General features: G+C 39.4%; 1 long non-coding RNA gene across 1 annotated transcript; it reads right to left on the bottom strand.

The window, feature by feature from the left end:
- Positions 1-1,092: 1,092 nt before the first annotated feature.
- Positions 1,093-15,583, bottom strand: LOC124615381. The gene is made up of 3 exons (XR_006979784.1): positions 15,551-15,583; positions 1,305-1,508; positions 1,093-1,168 (listed from the first exon to the last, which is right to left on the bottom strand). It is a non-coding gene; the product is annotated as an uncharacterized LOC124615381 (long non-coding RNA).
- Positions 15,584-16,446: the final 863 nt, after the last annotated feature.

The following is a 16,446-nucleotide window of genomic DNA, read 5'->3' as shown; positions in this document are numbered from 1 at the left end:
GGTGTAGTATTCGGCTGAGTGCTGTAGCTGACCCTCCACTTTCATCTCGGAAAACAGGGCCAATATAGCATTCGAGATGTATTTATGAAACCTCTTGGCGACTGACGTGCTCCGCATTATCACGTTATCCCCCCCCCCCTCCCAAAGATAATGAAGACTTGTCTCTTGAACATCAGAATCAACTTTGAGGTGAGTGCGACAGTTCGACGCAGAGCACCACACTGCACTTAATGGCGGGATAGCACGGATTATTAACTACTTTGAGGAGCTCCTTTTCCTTGATAGGCAGACACGCCCTTAGAAAACCAACCAGATCATGGTACCCTCCTGCCAGTTTTTCGATCCTTGTGAACGAGATTTTCTCCTCAAAGGCATCTGCAATCACTGAGTTTTTTAACTACGGTATGGTGTCACTGACCTGTTGTCCTTCACTAAAAGGACAGGAGAGAGAACTGCTGCTGGCCACAGGTTCAAATGGTTCAAATGGCTCTGAGCACTATGCGATTTATCTTCTGAGGTCATCAGTCGCCTAGAACTTAGAACTAATTAAACCTAACTAACCTAAGGACATCACACACATCCATGCCCGAGGCAGTATTCGAACCTGCGACCGTAGCGGTCACGCGGTTCCAGACTGAAGCGCCTTTAACCGCACGGCCACACCGGCCGGCGCTGGCCACAGGATTTTCTCTATTACTAATACTACAAGATGAAGATGATGTCCATCCTGTCGACGACGGATGAGAGCCAAGGCACATATACCTTCCATTACTGACGACGGCGATCAGTCAAAGCCATAGTTGGATGAGGTGGCGGCAGCAAGGTCCAGCGTGAATATCCTGCTTACGGCGATGGTGTACAACGATGCTGCTGCATGCTGGGATCTTCACATTCGCCAGCCTCGAGGGTACGAGATCGTTGGTGTTGTCCTTTTTCTTCCGACTGAACCACCCCTGGACGCCAGGGAGTACGCGAAGGTGCACTGGCAGGCACTGCAGTGACCGCAGCTGATGCTGCTGCCTCTAGTGCAGCCGCCAGCGCCAATTTACACGGCACTGCATGCCGCTCAGGCGCATGTTTCAATCCTGCCCCCCCCCCACCACCACCAACACTATAGGCACTCGAGCCACAGCCAGCTGTTGTGATGCTGGTGGCGACTGTGATGTCTCTGTAAAATATAACGAAAAAAAATTAAGCACAATGCTCAAGATTTTTAAAAATATGTATGCTGTAAAGAAATAACAACAACATTTCAGAATAATAATCATTATATGCTGTAACGACAATGCCTGCATTATAATCACCTTTTCCACTCTAGGTCCGAGGACTGAGCAGTTCAGTTGGCTTTTTCAGTAGCTTTCGCACCCAACCCAGAATCTCATCATCCTCTCTCGAATAGGCAAGATGATGCTCCCTTTCAGCTTCCTCTGCAGCAGCCAGAATATCATGTACCCACTTCCATGTTTCGCCCTCGCCTTGGGGGTGTTCATCATGCTCACTGACACTACCTATAACAACATAATTGAAAGCAATTATTTCTTGTTTGTACTAAAAATCATTTTCGTTAACTCACTGAAATATCAACAAATACAAATACAATTTTTTTTATTTCACCATTGAGCATAATTACATGCAGTTGGTGTCGTCAGTGGTTACATAATAATAATATAAACTTCGACATGTCAAATGTTATTAACTACAATATAACAATCCAGGACGGATACGATACATATTTGTGCAAATGTCAATAACAACAAGAAGTTTCCTAATAGATCAATTACAAGATAAATGAACTACATAGTTCAATGAATGACAAATAAATAGTCAAACAAATAATTAACTATAAGTACATGATACAGTAATAAAATAGTTGCACAGTGTGGCATATGTATAATTTGCAGTTAATTTATAGTTCATTCTCATAAGGAAAGTGGGTCATTTGTCACATACTCAAGGAACTCTTGAGCAGAGTAAATTACTTTACTTTTGATTCACCTTGAAATACTAGTTTTAAATTTATTTACTGGCTCTGTGTGGGCATTTGCAGGTAATTTGTTGGAGTAGACAGGACCACAATATTTGTAGCTGTTATGTGTCTTTGCAAGCCTAGCATATGGCATATTAATTGTATGTGCACTTCTTATGTTATGGTCATGAGCTGTTCTCCTTAAGTCAAATTTTCTCAGATTCTCTTTAATGAAGACAAGGCAGTTGTAAGTTTACAGGCCAGGCACTGTCATTATATTTAGTTTCTTAAAGTAATCTTGACATGATTCATATGGGCTACATTCTGCTATGGACCTTATGGCTTTCTTTTGCCATTTGAACACTAATTTTGAGCCTACAGAAATGCCCCACAATAATATTCCATAACTCAGGTGCCAATGGAAGAATGCAAAATATGCATACGACAGGAGTTCTTCACTGACACTGCACCTCAGCTGGTACAGCAGATAAATGGCACGTGCCAATTTGCCACATATCTTCCCTGTGTGGTTATCCCAGCTGAGCTTTTGATCTATGTGAAATCCCAATAATGTTACTGTTTTGTTATCATCACTGGGAGCATTCAGATTGAATACAATAGCTTCAGTTTTACTACCATTCCTCTGCAGTACATTTGCCTCAAACCAAGTAGTGCACCTCTCCATTGCCACTGCCATGCTGTGTTGCACATTTTCAAGATTGGTATCACATGTGACGTGTCTTGTGTCATCAGCATATAGTACTGCATCACATGATACAACTGCAGGTAAATAATTTATATAAATAATGAAAAGCAAAGGTCCAAGGACAGATCCTTGAGGTACACCCCTTACAACTGGGAGACATTCTGACATTTGATTATTTACCTTAACTAACTGTTTTCTATTGTCCGAGTATGACTTCATTAGGTATAGAGCATTCTCTCTCACACTGTAGTAGTAGAGTTTTTTGTGAGAATATTGTGGGATACTGTGTAAAAGCTTTCCTGAGGTCCAACAGTGTTGCACAGATAATACCTTTTTTTACAAAACAATTGTATATTTTTGCTACCATACTCTCAACTGCTTTGACTATAGAAAGGCTAGATCTGAAACCATACTGTGAGGAGGTGAGTACATCATTATGTTCAAAATATTGACTCATCTGTTTGTGCACGCAGTATTCTATTATTTTTAATATTATGGGTATAAGTGATATTGGTCGATAGTTATCTGGTGATACTATAAGGATTCTTATGTACTGGTTTAACTGCAGATATTTTTAAACATTCTCGATAATAACCTTAATTTAAAATTTGTTGATTATTTTAGTCAGTGGTGTTACAACAAAAAATCGTATTTGTTAATTCACTGAAGTTACGTATATACAAAACACACTGAATTTGAAAATCGTACTCTGCTACTCACAAAACTGGGCCTAAGCCTCGACACATACCCCTCTGTCTCCCCCCTCATCCATAGAAACATCTGGAGAAGCAAAGAATATGTCTCACACAAATGAATGCATCATGTTACGAAATCTAAATGTAAATACATTCTGTAGCCCTCATCATTAGAACAAATAATATTTTCTCTGACAGCCACAAGTTAAAAATAAAAAAATAAATGCCCTTAATTTCTTGTGTGCAGACTCTGTTAATATAGCTGGAGGCTAATGCTGCAGTAGTCTCTCAGACTACTGCAGCTGTCCATAAGGATCAGCAAGCATCTCAGGGATGAGGACTATAAGACAAAAAAAAGGACTGTAATACCAGCTACACAATAAAAATACGTCACTCACTAAAATTACAGCAACGAGCCTTTCAATAGCTCGATAGTATGGAGGTTTGCATCTACCGACGACGACCTAAGCAAGTGCTATGATACGTACTAAAATTACAAGGCATACATAGGAACATTGAACGATTAGGACAATTAACTTATGTGGTAGACTGTACTGGCGAAGGCGTTTGCTGCTGCCACTGATGCTGTCACTGGCAGAATGTTCCATCTTGTAATGTAAATGAGTACCAGACAAGCGACCAAAGGAAAACTAGGAATGCTGATAAGCACACGATCAAGCACATGGGTAAAATGGTAAAGGCAGTATGAAAGCGAGTGCACAACGACGAGGGTTTATATAACCTCTAACCTTCCACCCACCATTTTACCCAAGCAGCCAATAGGAGTGCGACTTGTAACCCACCTACAGAAGAATGCTGTTCAGAGGATGCAAGACAAGTTGGTGTCGGCCATCGTTTTCGCGCGCTCGTGGATCCATCCAGAAAACCCCAGCTTCCAGTCTGTACAACACTCTGTGGTGAAATGCAGCTGCCCACGGATACACAGCCACATTGCGAGTCCCCCAGTTACGACAGTGCTTGTGTAGGAAACTACTGTGATAGTGTATTTAACAATATTTGCAGGATCGTCTTCAGGGTTTCGACACAGTGTATTTGTACTCATTTATTTTAGCGATGTATTTTTTCGAGTGTATTTTGCCATAATGTATTTCCGTTCCACATGCACCTGGTGTAGGGAAGCAGCCTACTCACGCCTTATAAAATTCACATCACTCTTTCCATTGTGTGCCAGCCAGTCTTGCGGTTCGATCCAGATAAAAATATCCACCCGCTAGATTTCTGGAACGATTTTGAAGATGTGATTCCATCAACTTGGTCTGAACGAGAGAAAATTTCATTTATTAGAAGCCATTTAGCGGGTGACGCCTTGCGTTGCTCAGCTGATGTTATGTTGAAGTGTAAAACATTAGCGGAATTTAAAACAGCTTTCATTAATGAGTATTGGTCTAGCAATAAGCAAAATGAAGTGTTGACAGAATTTTGGAGTGGAAAACGCTTCAATGCAGGCAAGGAATCTATTAAAGAGTTTGCCAGGTCATGGATCTCACGTTTGTCACATTTGGCCGAAAAGCTAAAACCTGAAATGATAATACTAGGTCTTGAAGCCAAACTGCCATGGTATTGGCAAACTAGAATTATATCTGCCCCTAGAGACAATCTGGATCGTTTCATTGAATATTTGGAACGTGTAGAGTGTGTGGCTGCCAATGAGGAGCAAGCACGTAATAACAGAAATGCTAATAACACTTACTAATTTTAAGAACGAGCAGAATGGCAATGTAAACATCAGAACAGTAGGTGTTCGCCATCCTAAGAAAGGTAGGAATTGGAGAAATAATTACCAGAACCAACAATGGCATCCAAATAATAGTAATTTTGTTCCTAACAAAAATGTGCAAGTAAACAACAATGTTGAAAGCAATGCTGTGCCAGTTAACCATAATGCAAATAAAGGTAACAGTAGTAGGCAGAGGCTGGAAAACTAGTTCCCGTCTATGAGGATACTGGCGCTCACGAGGCGATTGCTTTTCCTAAGCCAGTAATTACAGTAATTAGTATGACAGATCAGAATACTCAAACTGAGGATTCGGATGATGGGTCGGTAGCATCCAATGATCCTGCAGAAATATTAAACCACTCACAGTGTTTGATAGATTGCGTGTTAGAGGCGCTTTCTAAGTGGGAAGAGAAAGAGAAGGCGCAGCAGTGTAACGGTAGGGAAGAGCTACAAAATACTGAATTGTCAGGTGAAGAAGCAGAAGAAATTCATGCTTATATTTACGATGAGGATGATGTGCTCTTATCTAAAGTGCCTGTGCAGGATGTTGATACTGTACTAATAGATTTAGGACAGGAGGTAAGTGAGAATGTAGAGGATAGCCTGTTGGGGGTCGATGAACCCAGTAGCTGTGACCAGTTGTCACTGGACAAGGAACCAGACGATAATAGTGAAAGTGGTTTAGTTGTAACTAGTGTTATGCCCAGTCTGGAGGCGAAGAATCGCTCAGACTACAGTAATCTGGGTCGTGTTCAGCAAACTAAATGTAATGAAGTCGTGCAGTGTTTCGATTTGAAATTAATATGCCGACTGGAAAAGGCAGCTGAAAATGTAGTTCAGGAAACCCCTACACACTTTGACCTAAATGTAATGAAGACAGATGTCGATCACTTTAGTTGGAGACAAATCCAAAAGGAACTATTGGATGAGTTTGAGGAACCACCTGTACAACCTAGAATAAGCCTCCCTTTAATAATAGTGAATATGTTGGGTATCAATGTACGTTGTCTCTTAAACAGTGGAAGTGAAGTGAATGCGATATCTTAGTCCTTCTTTGATGCATTACCTGGTAAAGACAAGCTTACAGTAATGAGGGTATCAGGACTAAGAATAATTGGTGCTACTGGCAAGGTGTCAAAAACAGTAAAGCAAGAAGCTTTACTGCCCTTTGATATTAATGGTAATTTAATTGATCATCCATGCTTAATTGTAAACAATCTCAGTATTGAGGTTTTAATTGGCATAGATTTCTTGTCGAAATATCAGCGTGTTGTTGACTTTGAAAGAAGCCAGTTAAAATTGGTCTTGCCAATAACCGGAGTAATTACGGTACCTTTTATTGATAAACATGTAGTAACTAATGATGAAATTTGGGAGCTGCCTATACGAAATAGGAGATATTGGGACGAAGGTGTTAATCTTAGTAAAAGTAAGCTAAACACAGAAGAAGAAGAAGAAGCCGGTTAGTTAGTCCTTGTCAAAACCAAGGAAAAATCAAAGAAAATACATGCAGAAACAAAGAAATTCATGTTCGTATACCAAGGACCTTTCAGGATCATAGGAAAACCACATGCCAATGCATATAGGCTAGAGTACCCTAAGAGTAAGAAGCTATTCGGTCTCAGGAACGTGATCGACCTAAAGAAGTTCATAGGTAGTGAATGAATGCTGTAGGGAGGAGGTTGTTCTGTAACCTCTACACAGTGTGGCAGCTGTGCAGTCCCAGCTGTGTGAGATCTTCTTTCCTATTTCAGATTTCACTCTCTCTTCATCTTTTCTATCCACCTAAAATTTCGACCTCTTCTTTCCAACACATTACATTTTCTGTTATGGTTATCAAGCCAGCATTAAGCTAATGAATTCTGTAGGGAGGAGGTTGTTCTGTAACCTCTACACAGTGTGGCAGCTGTGCAGTCCCAGCTGTGTGAGATCTTTCCTTTTCCGGTCTCACTCATTCTTCATCTCTCCTATCCACCAAAATTTCGGCTCTTACTCTCAAATACTAAAATCTTCCGGTATGACTATCCAGCCAGCATTAAGCTAATGAATTCTGTAGGGAGGAGGCTGTTCTGTAACCTCTACACAGTGTGGCAGCTGTGCAGTCCCAGCTGTGTGAGATCTTCTTTCCCATTTCAGATCTCACTCTCTCTTCAGCTTTCCTATCCACCTAAAATTTTGACCCCTTCTTCCCAATACGAAAATTTTCTGAAACCAATGAATTCTCTTGGGAGGAGGTTGTTCTGTAACCTCTGCACAGTGTGGCAGCTGTGCAGTCCCAGCTATGTGAGATCTTCTTTCCCATTTCGGATCTCACTCTATCTTCATCTTTCCTATCTGCCAAAGTTTCGACTCCTTCTTTGCAATACTAAAATTTTCTGTCATGGCTGTCAAGCCATGAGTTCTGTAACCATTCTATCCACCGATTAGTGAAGAAAATACATAATGTAACAAACCTAACAGTGACATAAACAACAGAGAAGTATGATGTAATTAAGATACAAAGATATTTGAGTAACAAGTATGTATAGAACCCTGGTAATATTATAAGTACAAAGTTGTTGTTTTATTGGAAATGGTCCCACAATAATATTTAAAAAAGATATACAAGTTCGTTTATAAGCTGGATCTGAAGTGGAAATGAGACCTAATGTATGCATTAGAGCTAACCAATAAATAGTAAGAGAGAGTGCTTAGTGTTATGAAAAATAGACAGATAAGTTGTAAAAATGAACTCACCTTGTGTAGCAAGCAATGGCAGTGTAATAGAATTGAACAGTGTTTGTGGTTGAGACGTGAAGGACACGTCCTTGAAATATTTATAAGGTTGGAGCTGGCTGTTATTTGGTTTAGTGTGTGACAGGACACACCTACATGTATTGAGGTTATGAGCTGGAGGCGTGAATGCGACCATAGGTACCCTTATGTTAGATAAGACAGAGCAGTTCATGGTGTCCTATAGGTTTAAGGAATTTAGCATTACGCTCGGCCATAATTACTACTTTAGTAGTGGGTCGAGAGAGACTACTTGTGGTTTCAGCATCCAATCAAGTGGAAATGTATTGCCACGTGAGCAAACTGATCAGCTGCAATACACTATAGATATGAAATAAATGTGCTATCCTATGCTTTAAATTTTAATGGAGTGAGTATTACTTAAGTTCATACACTAGCAAAGTAAGTAAGTACATAATTGCAGATGTGGAACTGACACAGCAGCAGAAGACCAATAAGTGGATTTAGTAGTGAACTAAACGTAGTGTGTTTTGAACACTCAGAACTGTACTATTACCACAAGTTTCATGTACAAAGAAGCTGAGAAGACAACTACTAATCAAATATACTCATACTATCACTAAGAATAAGGTAATCGAAGATGAGTCAGTTAAGTAATTAAAATACAGATTTGTCAGGAATGTACCGAGCATTGGTTCAGTGTTCCGGCCCAGAAATAATAAACTGAGATTAAATAGGATTTATGATTGTATGCCTTGAGCACAATTTTCTGTAGTACGTGACTAACGGCGTTTTGAGCCATTTGTTTACCGATTTTATGACAGTTAAGTAACCGTGAGATAAAATTGAAAAAGTTCTGTTAACTTTGTTCCAGCAACATACTGAAAGATAAAATGTATATGTATCCCCATTTCATTGTAACCCACCCTTAGATTTTATATGAACAGAGTCTGAGGCATTCTTTCTGTTTGTTCTACAGGACAAACCAGATAATGGCACCCTTGTAGTTGCGTGAAAGCGTGGAGTGACTTGGACACCAATCATAGTGACCTGTCTTCTTTCCCCATGTAAGTTAGAGTGGATGTGAAGGACGCACACCATAGCAACTTACCCCTCTACCCGTGTGAATGGAAGTGTAGAACGCCAGCCAAAGTGGCTACAACCACGTGTGCAAAAATGAAATTGTATGATTTGTGGAATTTCCTTTTAGGTTTAGAAAAGACTGCTAAGATATAATTATCTGTTTATATAGCTTGAATAACTGTGTTATTTTCTTTGAATTTATGTATGTAAAAAAATATATTTACAGACAATTTAATGAATTAAAGATTTTCATAATTTTACATATTTTTATGTGTTTGTCTGTCTAAGGCAATATGTATGCCAAAGTGTTTCATTGATTTTTGCTTATATTTTGAGTGATAATGTTGCTTAAGAGGCAGTGAACATCCCAGTAATTTAAATAATCATAGTAGGTAATAAGTTTTCTTTTAATATTTCTATATGTGTACATTTCAATTTTAATTTTTCATCGGTAGTTAAGCTGTACCCTTGCTTCCCTTTTTTAATTAATTTTTTTTTTCATTTACATTCAAAAAAATTAAGTAGAGGGTGATGTAGGGAAGCAGCCTACTCACGCCTTATAAAATTCACGTCAGTCTTACCATTGTGTGCCAGCCAGTCCGCTGTAACTAGCTCTGACGTCATAAATGTTGCGCAATACTTTAAAAATCAAGTAAATAACTTGAAACGTTTCTACCAAGTCAGGAGTAATACTAAATCAATATGTGTTGAATATCAGTTCAATAACTTTAACCATTTTCGAAATTTGGAAGTTTTTCTGTAAAAATCATTGGTGCAACAGAAAAGAGCTAGAAACTTGAAAGTTATATTTAGATTCCTTCTGCGTAATAATTTAGTAGAAACAGTATTCTGGATCTCACAAATTAAAATTTTAGTTGAAATTCATGATTTTCTGGTTTTTATCGTAAAAATTAAGGAAGCAAGATAGATTAAGTAGGCGAATAAATAAAACTAGGATGTTTAAATTTAAGTAGAAGGGAGATCCGCTATAATCATAAAGATGTGAGAAGTTTCACCTGAATAACTATAAAACTACAGCGATAGCGTATCTCCAAAGGGCAAGTTCCGAGCTCGTCTACTGCGTGTACTGTAATTAAATTAATTATCTCGCCCAAAATATTTGACGTAGCCACGTCAGACTTTTATTATGATTACTTACCTGTGTGCTGATTGCACATTTAAATTGAGAGCTTCATTGGCCATCAGCAAAGGAAGCAATGATTTATTCCATAACTAAAGTGCTGCATTACTAGCCCAGCGGCTAGTCGGAAGAGCAGATTTGATCAGGCGTTCCCTTAGCCGTCTACACCGCGACTATGTATGTAAGAACACTGCGCGAGAGAAATTAGGCCCCAGTTCTCTCCAGACGTTGATTAGCGCACCACCTGTGCCGGCAGTTGTGTAGCATTGGTATCATTGCTATAAACAGCCTCGGATGCCGTAATAAGTTACTCGGGATACGCGTAACCATGAAATCGTTTTCGAGTGAAGTGTTAATTCTGGGATGACTTTAATGATCTATCTTCATTTTGCATATGTCATATTTTCACGTGCCGCCGGAGGACAAGCATTCTACCATTATTTAGCATGGCGTTTGATGAACATTATCATCAAATTATGGTGAGCATTCACTTAAACATTTAATTTGAACAGTTACAGTTGCATCAGCGCATTAGACTCTGAACTGCTCTGGTAGTTGGATTGTGTGGATTCTTTTTGGTCTGTGACTTTCAGAATATAGGAAACATTTTAGAGAGAATGGTTTTTGATTATGAATCCCAGACAATCTCCTAATTCCTCAGAGCTATAAACTGTAGCTATAAATGTATTTCTCAGATGAAGTTGGCACTAGGAATTCTAATTACAGGCTTCACGTTTTGCTAATCACTTTCTGGTTGCCAATATTGTAGTTAGAGAGCCAGTGTTGAGAACGGCAAACAACAGCATAAATACAAAACATTTATTCTATTATTCCACCCACCGCCCCACACTGGGAAGACAATGCAGTGTTTTGTGTGCAAGTGTATTTCAAACAACATCTGCAAAATTGCAAATGTATTGGGATGTTAAACACTTTACCTACTTTGTTTATGCATGCAAATATTTCGGAGTAGTGGAGGAAGACTGAGAAATTTTACAAGTGTGCCGCAATATTTTTTTACAGTCCATGTTCAAGTGTGGTGGTATACAGTGCAAAACAGGAAAACTACTGTGCAGCGATCTCTTTTTGAATATGTATTTACCAACGTATTCTGTTGGATTTATTTACTCCTGAAGCAGCACGTGCTCAAAGACAAGTGTATTTCCCACAAAAGGGAGCAAAGTGTTTCAGGGACAGTTTCACAAGTGAGTCACGAACTTTTTAGAGTCTGTGTTGAAGTGTGGCGGTGGCGGTGTTCCTTGGAATAAAACGTGTAGTTGTTTAAATATTCTCACAGCATTTGCAAGGCTGTCTCTCTCTCTTTCTTTGTGCAGTAGTACATTTAGTTCCCGTGATCTTCATGATATGTATATGACAATATTCCACACCACCAGATGTAATAACTCACGAAGCAGTTCGTGTTCAAAGGCAAAGGGTATCTGCGTGTTCAAAGGCAAAGGGTATCCGTGTGTAAGGGATGGGAAGGAAGAAGGCCGCAGGTGTTTCCAATGCAACAGGAACTGCTTAGAAGTACCACGTGACCATGCCATGCCATGCCATGCCCTGGCTGTGCTGTAACCAGCTTGTTCCTTCTATTAACGCTGGTGTGGAAACTCTGGGGTGAATATCTTGCCTCTTTGGCTTCAGAAGATTGACTGACTGGGCGTTTATAGAATGATCTACAGTTACAGCACATGCATTTATCAGTATGATTTGTAAAGCATAACTTAGCCCCATATTCATTATTTCATGAAGCATATTTTTCTTCACCAAAAATCAATGCTATCGACACAGTCCTCAGATGCTAATATACTCCTCCATCTCTGGCACAGACATCTCGCCCATTGAACACAGTACACAATTAATGTCTGTCCTCCAAGTCCAGTAGCTAGACACAGACTGAGTCCTTTTCCCACCATTTTCCTCAGATCGCCATCTTGGATTACATCACAAGAGGGGGAGGGACGATAGCTCCCTCTGATGGCGGTGTGTGAATTAGGTCAATTGGACACGGACCTCATGGTAAACACACTGGATGGATCTACCACCTATGATAACTCAAATTGTTTAAATAGACAATGCATGCAAAACAAAGACTTACGTCTGTCATATCCAGTAGCCCAGAACAGAGTGAGTCCTTTTCCCACCAATTTCCCGATGGGGCAAGAAGGGAGATGATGGGAACAATCTATAGAAAATAAAAACTTACATCCATGCTTTCCAACAGCCTGGCACAAACTGTGTACTTTTCCTGCCAATTTCCAAATGGTGTGGACAGGGGGGGGGGGGGGGGAGGTGAGGGACTAGGTTAGTGGAGATAGCGAAATTGACGTATATTCCCCCCAAAATTTGATCTTCTTGCATGACATCACTGTGACGTTGCCACATATATGGACACCATTATCGATCCGCCATCTCGAACAAATCTGGCAACAATGAAGAGTGGGGTTGCACCGCTGTTGCCCTACTACTCTAGAGAGATGTGCGCTCAGTAACATAGTTCATGATGTCAAGGACTCTCTGTGGTATACAAACATTGTAAAGGAACTTCTAAAAAAAAAAAAAAAGACTTTGCATAATAGTAGTAAAACAATGCTCAGGGTTGTACATAGGAGATGCTAAATGAAATGTGTTTATCTGTCAAGAAAGGAATGTGTAAAGACTTCAATGACTACCATAGCAGACTACTGTCAAAAGATTGTTCAAAAACTCATATAAAATCTGGTCATAAGTAATGGCAATTAGTGCCACCAAACGATGCACCACGGACTGAAATTGTGAGTAGCAAAGCAAAAGCAGAAGTACTTAACTCCATTTTCATATGTTCCTTTACAAAGGAAAACCCATTAGTATAGCCCCAATTTAATTCTAGTACCATTGAAAAGATGTGTGAAACAGATTTAACTGTCAGTGGCATTGAGAAATAGCTGAAATTGTTAAAACTGAACAAAGCTCCAGGTCCCATTGGCATCCCTGTCACATTCTCTTTTGAATTTGTGCATGAGTTAGCACCCCTTTTAAATACAGCCGACCGTACGTCTCTCCAACAAAAACTTTGTCCAGTATTTAGAAGAAAGCTCAGGTTAGACACATCTACAAGAAGACTACCAGAATTGGGTCAAAAAACTACCATCCAATGTCCTTGACATCCATTTTCTGTAGTCTTAGAACAAATTCAGAGCTGAAATATAGTGAGGTATCTCGAACAGATTTATTACCTCCTTCATGCAAACCAGCATGGATTCTGAAAGCATCGATCACATGAAACCCAAATCGCACTTTTCTCATGTGATGTACCAAAAACCATGCATCAAGGTCGTCAGGCAGATGCAGTATTTCTTGAGTTCCGAAAGGCATCTGGCTCAGTACCACATCTATGTCTATTGTCAAACTTACAGTCATATGGGATATCAGGCAAAATTTGTAACTGGACTGAGGATTTTCTGGCAGAGAGGATGCAGCACGTTATCTTGAATGGAGTTGTCGACAACTGTCCTTTGTCAGTTCATGCAAATTGCATGGCACAACAGTTTGGAGGAATGTTAACTAGAATGATCACATAGGCTCAGTCATAGGTAAAACAAATGGCGGACTGTGGTTTACTGCTAGAATACTACGGAAATGCCATCAGTCTAGAAAGGAGACTCCATTCAAAATGGTTGTTCAATCAGTCCTACATTATTGCTCATGTGTGTGGGATGGGGACCAAATGGAACTGTCTGGGGTCGCTGAACACATACAAAAAAGGGCAGCACAAATGGTCACAGCTTTTTTTGCTCCATGGGAGAGTGTCTCGAAGATGCTAAAAGAACTAAAAACATTTAATGACAGCACCTGAAGACAGATACAAACTGTCCCATAAAAATCCACTTGCAAAGCTTTTAGAACAAAATTTAATGTTGAATCTGGAAATATAATACATCCCTCTACATACTGCTCCCATTAGGTTAGATTAGACTAGCTACAGTGTGATATTACCAAATAGTTTTCTGCTGCTGAGTAGTTGTTCTCTAACCAGCAGTCCATAAGAGCAAACCAGCTGCAACTTTACCTGATGCTGCTTGCACCCTAGGTAATCAGATTATACACTGCTCTGTTTAAAATGAATAACTCGATGTAGTCATAGATCGAGCCACACATGCCTGCTTTCATGCTCAACAGCTCATTCGTTGCAATAATAGTCTGTAGCTGTGGTTCTGCAGTCAAATAGTCTTTGCATTGGATAGAACTGCGAATTAATAAATACACAGAAATACAAAGTAAAATATAAAAGAATAATAAATGGGTTCAATTCTAGCTTCTGTAACTGATGTAGATGACAGAGAATTATGTTAAACAATTTGTATTCATGGAAGAATATCTCAGCTAAATGGTAAGTGGTCCTATGATACCCATTTAAAATGCGGACAGGAAGTAATCTTATCAAATCATGTGAAAATGCTTTGAGACCGTTATGAGAATGGTAGCAGAACACCGAAGCTAAATAGTTATCCAAGATTCGCGAAAACTAAGTCCATTTCATGATCACACTACATGAAATAATCACCAACTGAAAAATTTCAGAGTTCAACGTGGATGATTCACGAACTAACACACATGTGAGATAACCAGTAGAAACTCATACTAGGTCTATTGTCAGTTCTATAATGCAACTGGTAGAAGTTAAAGTATCGTAGCGGCCGTTCACCATCTAAATCAATTACCTACAGGACCGCATGATTCACCTCATCTCAGGCAGGTCTGCCTCCTTCAAGAACCCAACATAAAGTGCCTTCGAAAGCCAAAGTATTGTAGCAGCTGTTCACCACCAAGAAACTATCATCCACTAAGCCAAAAACGAACTATATCACCGGCAGGTCTGCCATCTTCAAGAACCGATGTAAAAAAAGTCTTCTTCGAGATCTAATTGAAAAGTGTCCATAACCGCTCCCTTGAGTGCATCATTCGAAAAAGTGTCCATACACACTTAACTACAGTAGTGCTCTGTCATTGCATGCCGTTCCAATGGCCAAATGCCATCTCTACCAAAAATACATCGCTCCCGTGTTTTATAAACATGATTTGACTCAAGTTGACCACTTTCTGGACTGAACTAATGGATTACAAACAGCATTTTAAAAAAAGAAATGTTATAAAAATTCGGTCACACTCAGACCATGCACAATACTTATAAAGGTTTGTTCATTAATAAATAAGCCATTGCTCTTGCACAAGTGTACTCACAGTAAATGACAACAGATCGTTGTTAAATATTGTTTAAACAATTGTTATGTCTGCTTGACAGAAGGGCCTTTTGGCCTTATTTTCAAATGTGGTGCAACCTAAAACATGTGATTGACCACTTCTTAAATTATAACGATTTTATATTAGCAGTTGTAATCAACAGTTTGTAGATATCGAGAAAAATTAGTAAAGTATTCATTAAATAACTACACAAGTTCTGAAATATCTGTGCTGCATTAATTTTCTGTGTTATTGTGCAACGTACCAATATTCTGACAAACATTTCGATGGTGAAAAGATATAAAAAACGCAATAAATCAAGAAGTACAGTAGATACAGATACTCGACTTTCAGGGAGAATAGCTATAGTGCAATGCTATTATCAGAGATATCATTTGTTAAAATCGTTTGAAGCATTTAAAAATGTTATTAATTCAGAGGTTCATTCTGAAAATATTTAGTCACTGCAAAATATTAACTTCTGTAGTTTTAAAGATATTGACAACATTGTTGTGTCACTGGATGCGCCTTATTTTTCTGAGATCACAGATGTATTCAGATATGCTTTATAAGTTAACTTGTGATTTCTTGTCGAATTTCATAGCCTTTGAAGAAGCTTTCTTTCACCTTGTCTGACACTCTGCCATTACTGGTGCATCATCTTTTCTTCTAATTGACCGACCTCTGTTTAAATTCCCCAGACTGGGATTTACCCATTTCCTGCCAAGCTTGTCTGCCTGCACATGGGTTCGCCAGCAGCAGTCACTGCTGCTGGGCCAGCCATAGTGCTTGGAATGAACCAACCATGCTGTGCTGTGAGCCCTGGGCCCACTAGCGTTCGGCCTTGCAAACCAATTCACCTCATATCAGTTGAGGTGGCTGATTAGCTAACATACATACTGTAATGTCGTACACCTCCAGTTAATGTGGCCACAGACGCCGACTCCATGGGGCCCGAGGGGGCCCAAGCCCCCTCAAAAATTTGTTAATTGTATTAATTGTTAGTTATATTATGCTTTGTAAAACCACAAAATTATGTTGGAATTTTTTATTCTCCTCGTTTGACGATAGGTACCTTTTAAAATACATTCAATAACGAGTTAAAACAAATAATTATTATGGTAGTAATCAGGTTAACTCAAAACGAGTGGTGTGAGTTAT

Source organism: Schistocerca americana, chromosome 5 (assembly GCF_021461395.2).
Source record: "Schistocerca americana isolate TAMUIC-IGC-003095 chromosome 5, iqSchAmer2.1, whole genome shotgun sequence".
NCBI lineage: Eukaryota > Metazoa > Arthropoda > Insecta > Orthoptera > Acrididae > Schistocerca > Schistocerca americana.
Note: the sequence above shows the minus strand (reverse complement) of the source record. Positions and strands in the feature narration are given on the sequence as shown.